The 17,928-nt window shown below is 40.3% G+C and overlaps 1 pseudogene across 1 annotated transcript in view; it reads left to right on the top strand.

The window, feature by feature from the left end:
- LOC148146659 (NACHT, LRR and PYD domains-containing protein 3-like) overlaps positions 1 to 16,211 on the top strand; it is a 28,784-nt pseudogene extending 12,573 nt beyond the window's left edge. The window contains exons 4-7 of the transcript XR_015760522.1: positions 1,626 to 3,080; positions 4,739 to 4,825; positions 8,519 to 8,837; positions 9,628 to 16,211. The product of XR_015760522.1 is annotated as an NACHT, LRR and PYD domains-containing protein 3-like (transcript). The remainder of the gene's footprint in view (positions 1 to 1,625; positions 3,081 to 4,738; positions 4,826 to 8,518; positions 8,838 to 9,627) is intronic.
- Positions 16,212 to 17,928: the final 1,717 nt, after the last annotated feature.

Raw genomic sequence — 17,928 nt, 5'->3', positions numbered from 1 at the left:
AGAGGTGTTGGAAATCCTGGAAAAGGTGAAAATAGATAAGTCCCCTGGGCCTGATGGCATTTATCCTAGGATTCTCTGGGAAGCAAGGGAGGAGATTGCAGAGCCATTGGCCTTGATTTTTATGTCCTCTTTGTCTACAGGAGTAGTCCCAGAAGACTGGAGGATAGCAAATGTGGTTCCCTTGTTCAAAAAGGGGAGTAGGGATAGCCCTAGTAACTATAGGCCGGTGAGTCTCACTTCTGTTGTGGGCAAAGTCTTAGAGAGAATTGTAAGGGATAGGATTTATGCACATCTGGATAGGAATAATGTGATCAAGGATAGTCAGCATGGTTTTGTGAAGGGCAAGTCGTGCCTCACAAACCTTATTGAATTCTTTGAAAAGGTGACGAAGGAAGTTGATGAGGGGAAAGCGGTAGATGTGGTATATATGGATTTTAGTAAGCCGTTTGATAAGGTTCCCCATGGTAGGCTACTGCAGAAAATACGGAGATATGGCATTGAGGGTGAGTTGGAGGTTTGGATTAGGAATTGGCTGGATGGAAGAAGACAGAGGGTAGTAGTTGATGGCAAAGTTTCTTCATGGAGTGCCGTCACTAGCGGTGTTCCGCAAGGATCTGTTTTGGGACCATTGCTGTTTGTCATTTTTATAAATGACCTGGAAGAGAGGTTAGAAGGTTGGGTGAGCAAGTTTGCGGATGATACGAAAGTCGGAGGAGTTGTTGACAGTGAGGAAGCATGTGGCAGGTTACAGCAGGATATAGAGAAGCTGCAGAGCTGGGCAGAAAGGTGGCAGATGGAATTCAATGTAGCTAAGTGCGAGGTGATTCACTTTGGGAAGAATAACAGAAAGATGGGGTACTGGGCTAATGGTCGGATACTTGGTAGTGTGGATGAGCAGAGGGATCTTGGTGTCCATGTACACAGATCTCTGAAAGTTGCCACCCAGGTAAATAGTGCGGTGAGGAAGGCATATGGCGTACTGGCTTTTATTGGTAGAGGAATTGAGTTCCGGAGTCCTGAGGTCATGATGCAGTTGTATAAGACTCTGGTACGGCCGCATCTGGAATATTGTGTGCAGTTTTGGTCGCCATACTATAGGAAGGATGTGGAGGCATTGGAACAGGTGCAGAGGAGGTTTACCAGGATGGTGCCTGGTATGGAAGGAAAATCGTATGAGGAAAGACTGAGGCACTTGGGGCTGTTTTCACTAGAGAAAAGAAGGTTTAGGGGTGACTTGATTGAGGTGTACAAGATGATTAGGGGGTTAGATAGGGTCGACAGTATGAACCTTTTCCCGCGTATTGAGTCGGGTATTACAAGGGGGCATAGCTTTAAATTAAGGGGGGGTAGATATAGGACTGATGTTAGGGGTAGGTTCTTCACTCAGCGAGTCGTTAGTTCATGGAATGCCCTGCCAGTAACAGTGGTGGACTCTCCCTCTTTATGGGCATTTAAGAGGGCATTGGATAGGTATATGGAGGATAGTGGGTTAGTGTAGTTTAGGTGGGCTTGGATCGGCGCAACATCGAGGGCCCAAGGGCCTGTACTGCGCTGTATTCTTCTATGTTCTATGTTCTATGTTCCAATGCAACATTTCTGGGGAAAGTCCGAACCTGGGATTTGAGCAATAATAAATGGAGTCCCAGGAATTGGAAAGGCAACAATGGTACAAAAGATGGTTTATGGCTTGGCCACTGGAAAAATGTACCCACGGTTGTAATTTGCATTCATTTTTAAATTCCAGGATTTGAAGGATCTTAATTGATGATTAAACATGAGGAATATGATATTGGTTCATTATCCTCACTTTAGGAAACTTCTGAGAGATCTCTGCAAATCCTAGAGGGATTGCTGTTTATATATGATGGTTTGGATGAATTCAAGGACAGTACTGATTTTTATTCTGCCAGTCGGAGAGATACAGAACCTCAGTTCATGTGCACTGATTACTGAATGCTGGTGTGAAGTGTCTGACGTTTTGTAAAGTTTAATCCAGCACAGGCTGCTCCCTGGATGTTCCATGGATGTTCAGTGCTAGTAACCAGCTGTCTCACTACATTGTATTTATTGGAAAATGCTGAGGTCAGTATCTGGGCTGAAATCCTGGGATATGTTGGTGATGAACGGAAGGAATGTTTCAGCAGGTTTTTTTTTTGAAGATCCGATAGTATCAGCAGCTTTTTTTCAAGATGTAGAGATGAATGAGATCCTGCACTCCATCTGCTGCAACCCTTGGTACTGCTGGACCCTCAGTCTATCACTGGGTCCATTCTTCACAAAAAAGGATAGGAAGCAGAAGCAGGTTCCAAAGACCATCCCCCAACTTTATTCCTTCTACATTTAAAACATTCTGAAAACCATGGCCATCAGATTGAAAACCCCGGTGAGGTGTTTCTGCAGCTTGGTGAGATGGCCTTTACTGGTGCCTGTGAGTAGAAAAAGATTGTGTTTAGAAATGGAGGTTTAATCCAGTACAATCTGCAACCTTCCCAGTTATTGCCTGGATTCTTGATTGATAGAGATTATTCTGCACGGATTGTGGGCTACACATTCCCACACATCGCCATCCAAGCATTTGTAGCGGCCCTTGCCGAATTCCTGACTCCTGATCGCAGGAACATTCAGAAATTGCTCACTGAATCACATAGAAAAGAAGATGGGTGATTTGCAATAATCATCCATTTTTTTTGTTGGTCTCTCCTCCCTGCAGTCAACTCGTCCTCTGGAAGAGTTTCTATATTCATTTCTTCGTCAGACAGCCTGTCAGGTCATTGATTGGGTGCAGGACATTTTTAAAGGACACACTGCAAACACTAAGACTATAACTAGTAAAAGGAACCTCCTGAATACATTGCACTACCTGTTTGAGTCTCAGAATAAATCACTTACACAGAACTCACTGAAAGTGTTTAAACATTTTCGTATCGTGACTTGCAACTGACCACAATAGACTGTGTCATCCTCTATTTTGTCATTGAATTCTGTGATTTATTAAAATAACTTGATCTTGAGAACTGCTACATTCAGTATGAAGGAATACAGAGATTGGGTCCCATATTTCACAAATGCCGAGAGCTGAGGTAACTATCTGTCTCTAATTTCGTCAAATTGTTGAGCAGTCATGTATTGTACCGTTTTCTCCATAAGGAAAGAAGACTAATAATTCAGTTGAACCAGAGAGAATCAATTTCAGCATAGAATTTGTTAATAATAAACATTTATGACAAATTTCATGAGGACTGAAGAATCTTAAAATGGATTCTTGTCAAACGGATGTGATTTTAGTGTATTTTCCTATTGAACTAATACAAGTCATTGTATTTTGATCAATAAGTCATCAGATTCATAACTGATAAGACTAGAAAGCCGAATGCAACACATCTCATGTTCTGAATTATATCTAATACAGCAGCAAGATCAATGCTGTTTTCCTGTTATCTACAAATTTCTCTTCAGTGTGGCTTAATCTCATTATAGATCAGCACCAAATGTTTATCTATTTAGTACAAAAGGAGACTTGAATACATTGCAGTGCATTCTATCTGGAAATGTTGAATTTTTTTGCCGAAATATTTCAGCAGCCATTCCTCAGTAATTCCTCCTTGGTATTTTTAACTTCGTGTCTCCTGAGACACTAAGAAATTTTAATGGTGATTCCTGTTATTCTGTTTTAATCATTGCTCTGCTCGCGTATTCCTAAGTCCTATTTATCTGCCTTTATCTATGTCCCAATTTTGTTCTTTTCTATTTTATCTTTTCACGATTCGTTTATATTTAAACTGATTTAATTTCCTTTTCTGCCTGTATTTATTAATTTTACATTTTCTCTGCCTCCCTATTTGCTCTTTCCAGGAGAACACAAACCTTATCCGGGTTCAGCTCGAGTCTGGAGCCTCAGTGTAGCTACTTTCTGTTCCACGACTGATGCCAGCGTCCTTTGAAGTGACACTATGTTATCCCACATTAGCGCTTTAGCCATGTGTTAATTTTTCGATCTAACTGCCTCAAAGCAAATTTGCATGAAGTCAGGGAGTTACTGAGAGATTATTAATTGTGAGGTCCCTGTTTAATTTAGCTTTTAACTGATATTTCTGCAGATGCCTCCCGTCTCCTTCACCCTGACATGATCTGCCATCATTGGATTATCCCACTTCCTTTCCATTTCCTCCTCAGATGCCATGAGACCTTCTTTAGCCTGATACTTCGTAAGTAGCATACCGTGCCAAAGTTTCATTTGTGGCTACAAAGAACGCTACCTATGTCCCTAATTAGGAAAACCTTCTCTATGGCTACATTCTATTCTGCTCTACTTTGTGTTTGACACCTGGTAGCATTGTCTGCATTGCAACTGTCGTTCCCACAGTCTTCCTCCTTGTCCTCAGACAACCAGTTCATCATACCTGTTGGCCAGGATCAATATCTGAGTGATTGGCTCCTCACTCTACTCAGTCCACATCATACATTTATTTTTGAAGCTGTGCTAACAACTCCAGTTTATGAAGATTATAAGCACTCTCGTGCTCTGTGATGAGTCACCAACCTGCTCTCCAGTAAGGTTCATCCTTGATTTTACCGGCATTCACTGGGGATTTGAGCAGAATAACTCTGGTTGCTAGTATCAAGAAAATCTGGTTGTTTTCTGGTGATTTTCAGTGTCCTTGTGTACATGCAAGTAGCAAAACAAATATTCAATCCAGCATTTCATTCACTTTGTTTCTCACTCTCTGTTTTGCTTTAGGCTGGGAAGCAACAAAGTGGGAGATTTAGGAGTGAAGCTATTGTCTGAGTTTCTGAAGAATCTGAACTGTAAAATACAGCAACTCAGGTGAGTATTCGGCTATGTGTGATTGTGTTTCTAATAGCTATTGGGAGGGAGAATATCCTGACGTCTTGACATTGTAAGTATCAATGTCATTGGTAGAAGGAGGAAAGAGGGTAAGCAACGAGAATACAAGGAGCTAGGCAGCAAATATTTTGTTAAAAAAACGCAAAGTTTATAATAGAATTCTCACTGATCCAAAAAACTGTAGAATGCTATCCAAGCCATATGGAAGTTGACATCAGATGCATAAAATTGAAAAAATGTAGAATATGTAGCTCAACAACTGGTGTTGGAAAAGTGGATTCTGGTTCATAGGGCACTGGGAAAGTGGGAGTAGTACAGTTGGAATGGCCTGTAACTGTACCATGCTGGGAACTATGTTCTTTCAAACTGAAGAACTTGGGAATGAGAGAGGCTTTTACACTCAATATTGGGTGCAAGGGATCCAAGGTCGTAAACTGTGGTATAAACAAGTTCATAAGAAAAATAATGAGATATGAAATGAGAGTCAGAGAATTGAAGAAAGAGACAGAGAGGCCAAAAGAAACTAACAATACATCAAACATGAAAATTAACATTACGAAGAAAACAAAGTGAAAAGTAAAAGCTCCATACCTGAATGTGGACACCTTTCAGAACAAAGTGAACAAATCCAGAGCACACAATGAAGGGAATGATTATGGCACAATGATTCTTGGAGGAAAGCGGTCACCTGTGGGAGTGGTCTACAGGCCCCCAAGGGGGACCACAGTGCAGGACAAGGTCGACTTGAAAAAAATATTGGGTGCTTGTGATAATGAAATGGCGATAATTGTTACTGATTGGAATCTACATAGAGACTGTACAAATCAATTTGGAAATAATAGCCTGCATGAGACGTTACGGATTACTTTGGAGAGAATTTCTTTGAGCTGCATGTTCCAGAACAATCAGGCTTCAGATTATGCGTTTATCATATTATGGGAATTGGGTGATGTGACAGGATTTGTGATACAGTCTCTGAAGAAAGACACTCCTATGTAGCAGCCATCGCAATATGATACAAATTCCCATCCCATTCAAAAGAGAGAGGGTTGCGTCTAAGACAAGTATTTTAACTTTAAATAAGGGTCACTGTGTGGGTATGAAAGCTAAGGTAACTGAAGTGAATGGCATAATCAGTTAGGTGATTGATCAATGGAGGTAGTGGTGACAGATATTTAAGAGATATTTCAGAATATTCACGATAAGTTTATTCTGACTGAAGCAAAAGGGAGAACATATCATCTGAGGTTAGCTAAAGAAACCAATCATTTTGAGGCAGTTGTGAAATGGATAGTAGGGCAGAGGATTGATCTGAAAGTAAAGAACGGCAGAGAATGACTAAAGGTTAATCAAGAGGAGGGAATTAGAATATGAGAAGAAGCAAGCTCGAAATCTGAAAGTCACAAAGCATGAGTTTGCACAGGTACTTAAAAACAAAATGTGTACATACAGTGAGTGTTATTCCTCTGGGGAGTAAGAATGTAGCAAAGAAATGACAGATGAACTGAACAAGTATTTTGCTTTTCTCTTCACTGCAGCAGATACAAAAAATCTTGAGTACTTGCTGTAAATCAGGAGGTGGGAGAGTGGGAGAAACAAAGTGAGATTGAAGTCACTCAGGAAGCTTTACTCAGTAACCTGATGAAATGACGGTCTGACAAGTCTCCGGCTCCACACGTACTTCATTGCATGGCCTGAAAGGCGATTGCTACTGAAGTCGTAGATGTATTGGCATGAATTCTCCAAAATTCCCCAGATTTAGGAGAGCTTCATTTGCCTTGAAAGGTGTAAATATAAACCCTCGATTCAAGAATGAAGGAAGGCAGGAAACGATAGATACATCAAACACTATTACAGTAAATTCGCAGATTACCATTATCCATAGCAGATGATAATTCTTTGATGAAGTCTGATATATTGGTTAAACATGGATTTCCTTGAAAGGCAGATTGTCTGAGGAACTCTGAAGTTTTGAGGGATCTTGGTGTTCCAGTAAGAGTTACAAAAAGTTTATGCAGCTGCAGCACCTTTCTTAAGGCGAAGAGAAACAATCCTTTATTACAAGTGGAAGTGAATGTGTAAGTAAGGATATGATGCTTTAGTTATACAAGACATGGGAAATCACATCTCACATACTGTGTGTAGTTCTGATCTCTGTTGTATAAACTTGTAATAATTGATCACTGGAGACTGAGTACAGAATTTTAGTCATTTTATTCAAGCGATGCATGGAGAGCATCTCTCATGAAACCAGAGTTGTTGTAGTATCGCGACAGACTTACCAGACCATAGGGGCAGCTCTCTTCATTAGAAGTAACCAACTGGTGGCGATTTAACTTGAGGACCACCAGAAATGAGCCAAGGGAACAGGTTGAGAAGGAAAGTCGTTCATGGTAACCTCAAAACTGTGATGGAAATTGAAGCCACGCTGTTCGCATCACATTGCTCTGACAACCAATAATCAACTAATTGAGGTAAACTAGTTCCCTTACACCTGAGTAAGACTCTGGAGAATACAGAAAACGTAAGCGCCTTTATACCAGAAGCATCTCATTATACTAATTCTAATCTTACTTCAAAAAAGCAAAAGAAAACAGATTCCGTTTCCAGGTCACGTGTTAATGATATTAGAGACTCCTTCACTCAGTCACAAATCATTTAGTCTGTGATGTTTTTCCCCATTCTTTATCAGTTTCTGTCATCTCCCTGTCTCTGAACCTCTTCCGGCCCGAAGGACTCCTTGGAATGATTTGATGGGACAAACTGTCATTTGTGAATTCCTGCTGACACTAAACTCTAGGATGCAACAGGTTCATTTGGCATAAGGCTCATTAATTGAAGCCTGATCTGTAATTTCACTGTACTCATCTCTATTGCATCCTTGCGTCTCAGTTCACTCTGACCTCAATCCCCTTAAATAGAAAAGGATGTAAATGCATTAGAGGCGGTTCAGAGGAGGTTTACAAGATAAATACTTTGAACGATTAGCTTGTCTTATGAAGATGCATGGACGGACTTAGCTTGTTTCCACTGGAGTTTAGACAAGTTCAGGGCGAATTGGTCAAAATATATAAAAGCCCTCAGAGTCTTGATAAGTTGGATCTGGAATGGATGGTGTTTCATGTGGGTCAGTTCAGAACAAGGGGGCACTGTTTTAAAATTAGGGGTTATCTTTTGAGGGGAATTTCTTCTTGAGGGCTATTTTAATTTGGAACGCTGTGTTCAGAAAGTTATGGAGGTAGGGTCATTGAATAATTTAAAGTCACAGGTAGATATTTCCCTTTGTGTAACAAGAATCTACGTTCCTAGTGAGAGATGAGAATGCAGAGCTCAAAGCACAAGCTGATTAGCCACAATCTTGTTAAAGTGTGAAGCAAGCCAAGGGAGCAAATGGTCTACTTCTGCTCCAGGTAGGTATGTCTATATGTGATATTGGAATTTTTGTTATTATAAGTAATAGTGTTAATACTAAACACTGTTTTCTTTCTCTTTTGTTCTCTGAAATTTGTGTGCAATCTCACTCTGGTTCTCTCACGTGCTCTCTCTCTTTCTCTCTCTGTCTCTCTCTCTCTCTCTCTCTCTCTACCACCACCCCGCCCCCGACTCTCTTATGCATGCCCTCTTTCTGTCTGGTTCCCACATGCATGTTGTCTCTCTCTGGCTCTCTTGCAGCCTCTGTCTTCTCTATGGCTCTCTCGTGCACACTGATTCTATGTCCATCTCTCTCTCGCTCCCTCATGCAGCCTCGGACAATGCAAGCACAATGTCTCTTTCCGTCTATCACTGTCTTTCTCCCTCCTCCTATCTCTCTGATCACCAGTCTCAACAATAACATACTCACAGGTTTATGTGCCGACGATCTCAGCTCCATTCGAAGTACAAACCGCTGACTGGATGTTGTGAATCTGAATGGTAATAAATTGGGAGATTCAGGAGTGACACTGCTGTCAGGAGCTCTGAGGAATCGGAACTTTAAAATACAGAAACTGGAGTAAGTACCCACATAGTTTAAATTGTTTTTCTAATAACTAGATGCTCAACACTTTATTGTTAACACAAACATGAATAAAACTGGGTATATCCTTTGATTCTTTTTCACATTTTCAATTCCCCAGTTTTTGTGAAAACTCTCTCAGAATCTTGTGCTGAGAGTCTCACATCCATATTCAATACAAACCAGTCACTGACAGAACTAAAACCTCGGAAATAATAAGCTGAAACATTTCGGAGTGAAATTACTGTCATTTGATCTGATGAATCCTCAATGCAAAATACAAAAGTTGTTGTAAGCACCAAACTCTGTGAGACTGTTTATGATTAAGTTGTTGTTTGGATAAGTAGTGACCAATTCTGGGGTTTTACTCTGATTCCTGTTACTTCATTCTCTCCCATCCGATATAAATATAAATAGTCTGCCAAAATCTTGTGTTCAACATCTCAGCTCTGCTCTCAATACAAACCAGTCTTTAATGGAACTGAACATGAATAATAACAATTTCGGAGATTCAGAGTTGAAACTTAAGTGTGCAGTTCTGGGGAACTCGGAATGTAAATACAGAAACTGCAGTATGTACAGATTCAGTGAGATTGTGTTTCTGTGAATTGATGTCACACTGTACATGGCTATTCCTATCAATAATTGCTTTAAATAGATGCTTTAAAATATCAGTATCTGCTGTACGATCGAAAATGCACACTCTTACTATCATCAATGTTAGTGATTTTTATTAAACAGTGGAGGTTTACTTTGATTTTTTCATTTCTGTTTCCATTCTGCATAGCTTGTATGACCGTTGCTCTCGTAGATTTTTGTGTTAAGGAGCTTTCCACTGCTGTCAATACAAATCAGCCATTGAAAGTTCTGAATCTGAGATCAAATTCCTTCACAGCCGAGTTCGTTCCCACTGCTCATATTGACCTGCAGAGGTTTGGAGTTGATTGGGTGAGTGTATGTTTTCACTGTTCTGGGTAATATTTGTCAATGATTATTGAACTATTATCTTCCTTCCTCTTCAAGCTGAAATAGACACACAAATAATACAGACCAGATCAACAAATTCGACAAAATGATGGAAAATGGAGGCATAAAGGAAAAAGATTCTATGTATCAAGAGTCCAGACCACAAAAGTCAATGCAGTAAATTTCTCAAATTATTGGGAAAAAACCACAAGAAATATCATGTTGTTATTGACTGCAGTGAAACAGTACATCGTCAACTGAGTAGTTGGTCAGTTGGATCTAGGGTATTGTACGAGTCTTAGATATAGACATTCGGAATACCACTAAATGTAAAGAGAAAATATTTCGAGAAGAATTTCCAAACTTTCTCCCATTTGCAACATGTTGAAGACCAGTGTGTTACAATTGCAAGCTGATGATCGAACTGATCCATGTAATTAAATCCTTTGTTTCTGTCACTCTGCAAACCCACAAAGGATTGAAAGTGGGAAGAGTGAAAGAAAGGCAAGTTGCCAGGGTAAAGAAGGGTCAACTGCCAATGCCTCACGATGAATTCTATGTGTCAGACAAGAAGGTGCTGAGACGGGAATGAAAATCAAAAGCTTGTATTTCTGTTGTAAAAAAAATGAGTATCTTTGTTGATGACGTTGTGGGGTAGCCCATGGAACTAACTGTGTCCACAAATGTAAGTCCAAAAGAGAATGCTCCAGGAAACTGCTGCTCAAATTATAATGTTAGTTACACCTGGGTGACTAAAGTAAACACTGCTGTTCTTCATTCAAATAGTACATTAAAATCCAAGGTGATAAACAAGAAAAGTAATGAAGAGTGCACATCTGCCTTGTTGGGCAAAGTGCATTAAAAGCATGAATTGTTGTCCGGAGCAGTGGTGGTAGAAGTTGTTCAGCAATTCTTAGGAGAAACAGTTGACTTATCAATACATTTGATTGGATTCGTTTGGTAATGAGTCACTGATATGGGATTTATGACCTTTAAATGTCTTAGTTTTGTGTCCATGAAATTTACAGCAGGAATCAGTCCCCACATATGTTGATTGAAACAGACATCATTAGATCTTACACGAGAGGGTGAGCAGAGGACATTCACCAAGATGTTATCTGGAATGCAGAATTTTAGCTATGAGACAGACTGGACAGCGTTGGCTTGTTTTCTTAGATCATAGGATCAAAACAACAGGAGTAGGGGCTTGTTCTGCCATTCAAGAAGATCATGGCTGACTTGTGGAGTAACTGTCTTTCGCCCATATCCCTTAATACCTTTGATAAACAAAAATGTATTTATCTTACATTTAAAGATAACAATTGATCTGACAGTTCCAAATACTTACTATTGTTTGTGCAGAGAAGTGCTTCCGAACATCTCTCCTGAATGATCTGGCCCTAATTCTCAGACTCCTTTTAGAATCTGCAACCAGTAGAATCTGCAACCAGTTTATCTGCCCTGTCTTTCCATGTCAAGGCTTTAATCAGATATCCCCTTAATCTTCCAGATTCTAGAGAAAACAGGCCAAATGTATATAATCTCTGGTCACATCTACACTCCAGGGGAAAGTTATCATTCTTCAAAGAAGGCTGGAGGGTTACATGATGGAAGTGAATAAGATTTTGATGGGCATGAATAGGGTACAGCGGTTTCCCTTTATTGAAGGGTCAATAGGAAGGAAAATTAATTTTAGGGTGAAAAACATGAAGTTTAGAAGGAATTGGAGGAAAATTGTTTTTACACAGAAGTTGGTGGATATCTGTAATGTGGTGCTTGGAAGCGGAGTGGAGATGGGAACCTATTAAAACGTGTTGGATGAACACTTGGAATAGCAAGGACGGTGAGAGTTTATCGTCAAGACTAACCAGATGATTCGGAGAAAGGAATTTTGTTTGAACTTCTTGCGATCAGAGATTCACCAGAGGAATTGGCCACATTCAGTCCATTTGAATTAGTTTTTGGGCAAAGGAGTGAGAGGACAGTTCAATTTAGTTCATGAGAAATTGGAAAGTTAGAATTCAGAGACCACATATTTGAACTGTGTTAGATTTTTGGGAATGACTTAATAGAGTGGGGGAGTTGCCTGGACAGCATTTCAAAGTATCACAGTGTGCAATGAAACAGGAATCATACAAGCAATCAAAAACTGGCAATTTTGCTGTCGAGATAAGTTGTTAATGTTACTTCCAGCGATAGTTGAACCTTTTAAAGCAAGGTTTAGTGGACCTGATCAAGTCAAGGAGGTTGAGTGAGGTGAACTATTGGATAAAGACTCCAGAGTCTTTCACAGAGTGTAACATGTGAATATGCTCAAAAGGTATTTTGACCGGGGAGGAAAGCAAATGGAGGCTGTGTTATTGATTACAACATGGAGTGAAGAACCAAGTTCAGATAATTCTGAATTGTAAATTCCTCATATTAAATTGAGCAATGGGGAAGTTGTAAAAAATTGGGATAAAGTATTGAGAAAAATGGAAATGACCAGAAGGAGTTATTGCTATCACATTGAGAGATATATAGAAATAAGCTGGAAAGTACAAACCGAATTATGCATCACTTAAATAGAGGAAATGCTCTTTAGATTATGAACATCCATATAAGCATAACCCTCAAAAATTGACACAGGTTTAAAATGTGATTGGAGATGTGCTCCAAGACGGCATAATCAAACTGAGTTAAAGGTGACTGGAGCTCACCCATAGTAATGGTGCCAAAACCAAATGGTACCCAACAGTTATATGTATTGTCACAAAGGTGGTGCATTTACAAAGACTGATGCATATCCGATTGCAGATTTGGATGACTGTGTTGAAAAAGTTAGACAAGCAAATAATATTTCGAAGTTAGATTTGCTCAGAGGATACTGGCGAGTACGTTTGTCCAAAAGAGTGAAAACAATTTCAGCTTTTGTATTGTCGAATATACTTTATCAGTTTAAAGTCATATCATTTGGTATGAAAAATGCGTCAGCCACATTTCATAGCTTAACCAGTAAGGTCATTTCTGTTATTACTCACTGTGTAGCATATAAAGATGACCTAGTAATTTTTAGGCACACATGGAAGCAACATTTGCAACATTTATCAGAATTGTTTGATCGACCTTAGGAGGGAGGCTTGATGATATACCGAACTAAAAGTAAAAATTTTCCAAACCCCAAGTCACCTTCCTGCGCCATGTTATTAGGCATGGACAAATGACCCGAAAGAATGTATTAACAGAGGTAATTGAGAGGTTTCCCAAACCATCAACAAAAAGAGCAGTACGACAATTCCTGGGATTGAATGGATTTTATCGGAAATTAGTACCAAATTTTAGCAGTGTGGATGCTCCACTCACTGAATTACTAAAGAATGGCAAGAAGTTTCAGCGCCTAGCAGACTGCTAGAAGGCATTTGACAGCCTGAAAGTTGTGTTAACCAATGCTCCAGTATTAGCCACACATAGTTGTACAAAGCTATTCAAGGTGGCTATCGATACGAGAGATCTGGATGTTCATACTGTGTTCTTACAGGAAGATGACGAGAAGATAGAAATATCTATCAGGTATTTCAGCAGGAAATTGAACATACATTAGCAGAAATAGTTGTGTGTTTCGAAGGAGACTTTGAGCTTGGTATTGGCTTTAAAATATTTCAATTTTTATGTTACAAGTAATGTGAATGAATCAATTTTATCCACTGATCATAAACCATTGAGGTTTAGAGACAAATTTAAAGACAAAAATTCCAGACGGTTCAGATGGAGCTTGTTGTTACAGGCATTCAATTTGAAAATTGTACACGTGACAGACCGGGAAAACGTGATTGCCAATGCAGTTTCGAGACTTGAATGAGATACAGAGGTGTTCGGTGCCAGGAGTAAAACTTAATGAAGCAATATAGTAGTACATGTTTGCACGTTTACTGTCAATGTAATGCATATGTTGTAATGTGCTAATAGTTGAAGATTGAATCTTTGGATTTGATTTTTTTTGTAAGGGGGAAGGTGTAATGATGTTGCTCCTTTTCTAAGGTTGTATTGTCCTTAGATTTTTTTTGTGTGGTTATAAATGAAGGTGCCCAGGTATCTAATTTGGGTGGGTTATTGGACCAACTTGATTCCTTACCTATAGTGCTTCACGAAAAACGATGTTAACTGTGTAAAAAGAAAACTTATACAATGAAAGAGGAGTGGCTAGTTCTCCCAGCTCAGCTTTGCTCTGGTCTGGTTTAGTGTGGTTTGGGTTTAGCAAGCAGTCAGTTTTTTAGACTGTTGGTAAAAGGAACAGTTACGTGGAAGAAGTTGTTCCATGCTGAATCTCTCTTTGACATCTCTCTTGTTTTCGATTTTACTTGTTTTGCCAAAGGGTGTGTCAAGAAGAAGAAGGCTTATGTTCGATGAAACACGAAGGCTCAGTAAGGGCGCTTAGGAGTTGCAAGATCGCTCTGAAGCACCTAAAGAGATAACTAAGAAGAGCCAGGAGAGGACATGAGAAGTCTTTGGCATATAGAATCAAGCAAAACCCTAAATCTTTCTATTGGTATATCAGGAATCAAAGAATGACAAGAGCAAGATTAAGGCCAATCAAGGACATTAGTAGAAAGTTGTGTCCAAGGAGATAGGAGAAGTGCAAAATCATTTTTATTTGTCATTATTCACACTGGAAACAGACAATTTTTTTGTGGAGAATACTTAAATAGAGGCTCCAAGACGAGATGGATTGAGATTGACAAGCAGGATTTATTAATAATTCTGGAAAGTGTGAAAATAGATAGTTCCACTGGGCCGAATGCGATTCTCTGGGAAGCCAGGGAGGAGATTGCAGAGCCTTTAGCTTTGATCTTTATGTCGGCATTGTCGACAGGAATAGTGCCAGAAGACTGGAGGACAGCAAATGTTAGGTTTCCTTTTACGTGAAGGGGAATAGAGGCAACCTTGGTAGTTATAGACCAGTGAGACTTACTTCGGTTGTGGATAAAGTGTTGGCAAAGGTGAAAAGAGAGAGGATTTATAATCGTCTAGAAAGGAATAAGTTCATTGGTGATAGTCAACCAGTTTTGTGATGTATATATCATGCCTCACAATCCTTATTGAGTTCTTTAAGAAGATGAAAAAAAAGGTGGATGAGGGGTGAGCAGTTGATGTGGTGTATATGGATTTCAGTGAGACGGTTGATAAAGTTCCCCACTGTACACTATTGCAAAAATTCCAGAGGCATGGCATCGAGAGTGATTAGCGGTTTGGATCAGACACTGGCTAGCTGAAAGAAGAGGGCGGTGGTCGATAGGAAATAATTATCCTGGAGTTCAGTTACTGGTGGCGCACCACAAGCATCTATTTTGGGTCACTGCCGTTTGGTATTTTTATAAATGATCTGGATGTGGGCGGAGAAGGATGGTTCATAAATTTGCAGATGACACAGAGGATCGGAGTTGTGGATCGTTCCGAAGGATGTCGCAGGTTCTAAAGGCATCGAGGTAAGCTGCAGACCTGGGCTGAGAAGTGGCAAATGGAGTTTAATGTAGAAAGGTGTGAGGTGATTCACTTTGGAAAGAGCAACAGAAATGAAGATTACTGCGCTAATGGTAAGTGTAGATGAGCAGAGAGATCTCAGTATCCATGTATATAGATCCCTGAAAGTTACCACCTAGGTTGATAGGGTGGATATGCATGCTTATGGCGTGTTAGCTTTTCTTGGTAGAGGTATTGCGTTTTGGAGCCTCGAGGTCATGTTACAGCTGAACAAAACTTTATGCAGCCATACGAAGCGAATTGCATACAGTTCTAGTCACTACATTATAGGAAAGATGTTGAAGCTTTGGAAAGGGTTCAGAGGCAATTTACTAGGATGTTACCTAATATGGAGAGAAGGTCATATGAGGAAAGGCTGAGGAGCTTGAGGTTGTCTTCATTCGAGAGGAAAAGTTTGAGAGGTGAATTAACTGAGACATATTAGATAATGAGAGGGTTAATTAGGGTGGACAGTGGGATCTTCGGATGGTGATGGCTAAGGCGAGGGGACATAGCTTTAAATTGAGAGGTGATAGATATAGGACAGATGTCAGACATATTTTCTTTACCCAGCGAGTTGTAGGGGCGTGGACCGCCCCGCCAACAACAGTAGTCGACTCGCCAACTTTAGAGGCACTCAAGCAGACATTGGTTAAACATATGGATGAAAATAGGGTAGTGTAGGATAGATAGGTTTCACATTGGTTCCACAGGTCGGCCCACATAGAGGGCTGAACAGCCTGTACTCCGCTGCAATGTTCTAAGTTTGTGGGGATTGTTGCAGGAATTTGGAGCAGTCGTTAAGTTGGGACAGTCTGTTGGCTTTTTGGGTAGATTATGTTAATCTGTATTCTGTTCTCTTTTATTTGTGTTTCATTTGGTACTATAAATAAATTCTGTTTTATTTAAAACCAAGGGTTCTTGCTCAGTTGCGTCACTCTGGAATACCGACTCTACACCTGCTCAAAACAAGTAGAAAAGTTAGAGTCAGGGCTAACATCTTGAAATGTTTTGAGAGCATCTGGCCTGGTCCATAACCGGTAGAGATTGTTGGGTCTCTGACTGATAAATGGATCAAAAATTATGGAGAGAAGGCAGGAAAATACAATTAAGAAACAGATCCTTCATGATCAAATGGCTCATGAGCTGAATGGTCCAACTGTGCTCCTACATTGTATGGCGTTATAAACCAATATGTAACATTATTTATATAAGGACACAAACAGTTCCAATGTTGCATATTGGTTCAAATATGGACGGAAAAACTGGAATCCTGCCTTTCCTTGCATATTCCCCTGTCTTGTTTCATTCATTAGGCTTAGACCTTTGAACTGAAGTAACAGTTCAGCTATCAGTCCGCAGGAGGTACCGATACTGATATTTAGATATTTGCCACGTAACCAGAAATATGCCATTGAGAGGAATCTGTGCACTGTGACCTGCTGAAGGGCTCACTTGTCCTTTTTCAGGAGAGAGTGTCTCATGATCAGACAGAGACAGAAACACACCGAGAGGGACACAGAAACACACCCACAACCTCACACACACAAACGCACAGAACCACACCCACATACAGAAATGCAGTCAACATGCGCGTTCACAGACACACACACACACACACACACACAGAGAAATGTGGGAACACATCTACACAAAGACTACCGAAACATTTCCACACGATCACAATACACACAAGAGTACAATCAGATGCATAAGGGGGGCACACCTACTCTCACATTCGCACACGTGCACACACATAGTAAAACAGACCTACGGGAACACACCCATGTAAAGACAGAATGCATACGCGTCCACACACAAAAAGCAATCACCTCACATAGAAATACATCTCCACAAGAATCACAGCCATACCCTCACACGCATGTAGACACGAACTCAGAATCAGAGACATTACACACCAACTTGCAAGAACTGAGAGAAAATTCAGACAGAGTTACTGAATCTCAACCCCAATAAGATACAGACTGAAAGCGACCGTCAGAAACAAACAGAGAGACATCCACAGAGCTATCCTGCTGGGAGCACAGAAAGATCTTGACACATTGACAGACAGCCAAATGGAGCCTGAACAAACAACTCACCTGCATTAACAAGAGAATAGCCAGGCAGAGATAAATCCCGCACTCCCACAATAATGCACTGACGCACACACTCACAGAACCATGCCGGCAGTAACCACACAAACAGCATATCAACAGACACAAACACAACAGATACCCATGTGCAAAACACGAACAGATGCATAATCACACAAGCACCATACATACACCGATATAAAACACTCTCCTTCACTGAAACACTCTCACACAGACTGAATAACGTTCCCAAATGCATAAACACTTGAATGTGTAGTGACTGAGATACCTACCAATGTGCACAAAGGGAAACCTACACTCAGATGCATAAGCACAGTCATAATGTGTCGCACTCAGGGACTTATCCAACGTCAAAAACCGAGGGGGACACACACAGATTGACATCCTCACAAAGGCAGTGAAGCTCCCCCACACAGAGACTTAGACACCCTCACATAACAAAAGGGAAATGCATGAACACACATCCCACACACCCACAGGAATAGGAAAGGGAGATGATCAAATATCAG

This window comes from Chiloscyllium plagiosum, unplaced genomic scaffold, assembly GCF_037043375.1.
Source record: "Chiloscyllium plagiosum isolate Xiang-an unplaced genomic scaffold, Cpla_swu_hap1 HiC_scaffold_20, whole genome shotgun sequence".
Classification (NCBI taxonomy): Eukaryota; Metazoa; Chordata; class Chondrichthyes; order Orectolobiformes; family Hemiscylliidae; genus Chiloscyllium; species Chiloscyllium plagiosum.
This window is presented reverse-complemented; position numbering and strand designations above follow the sequence as displayed.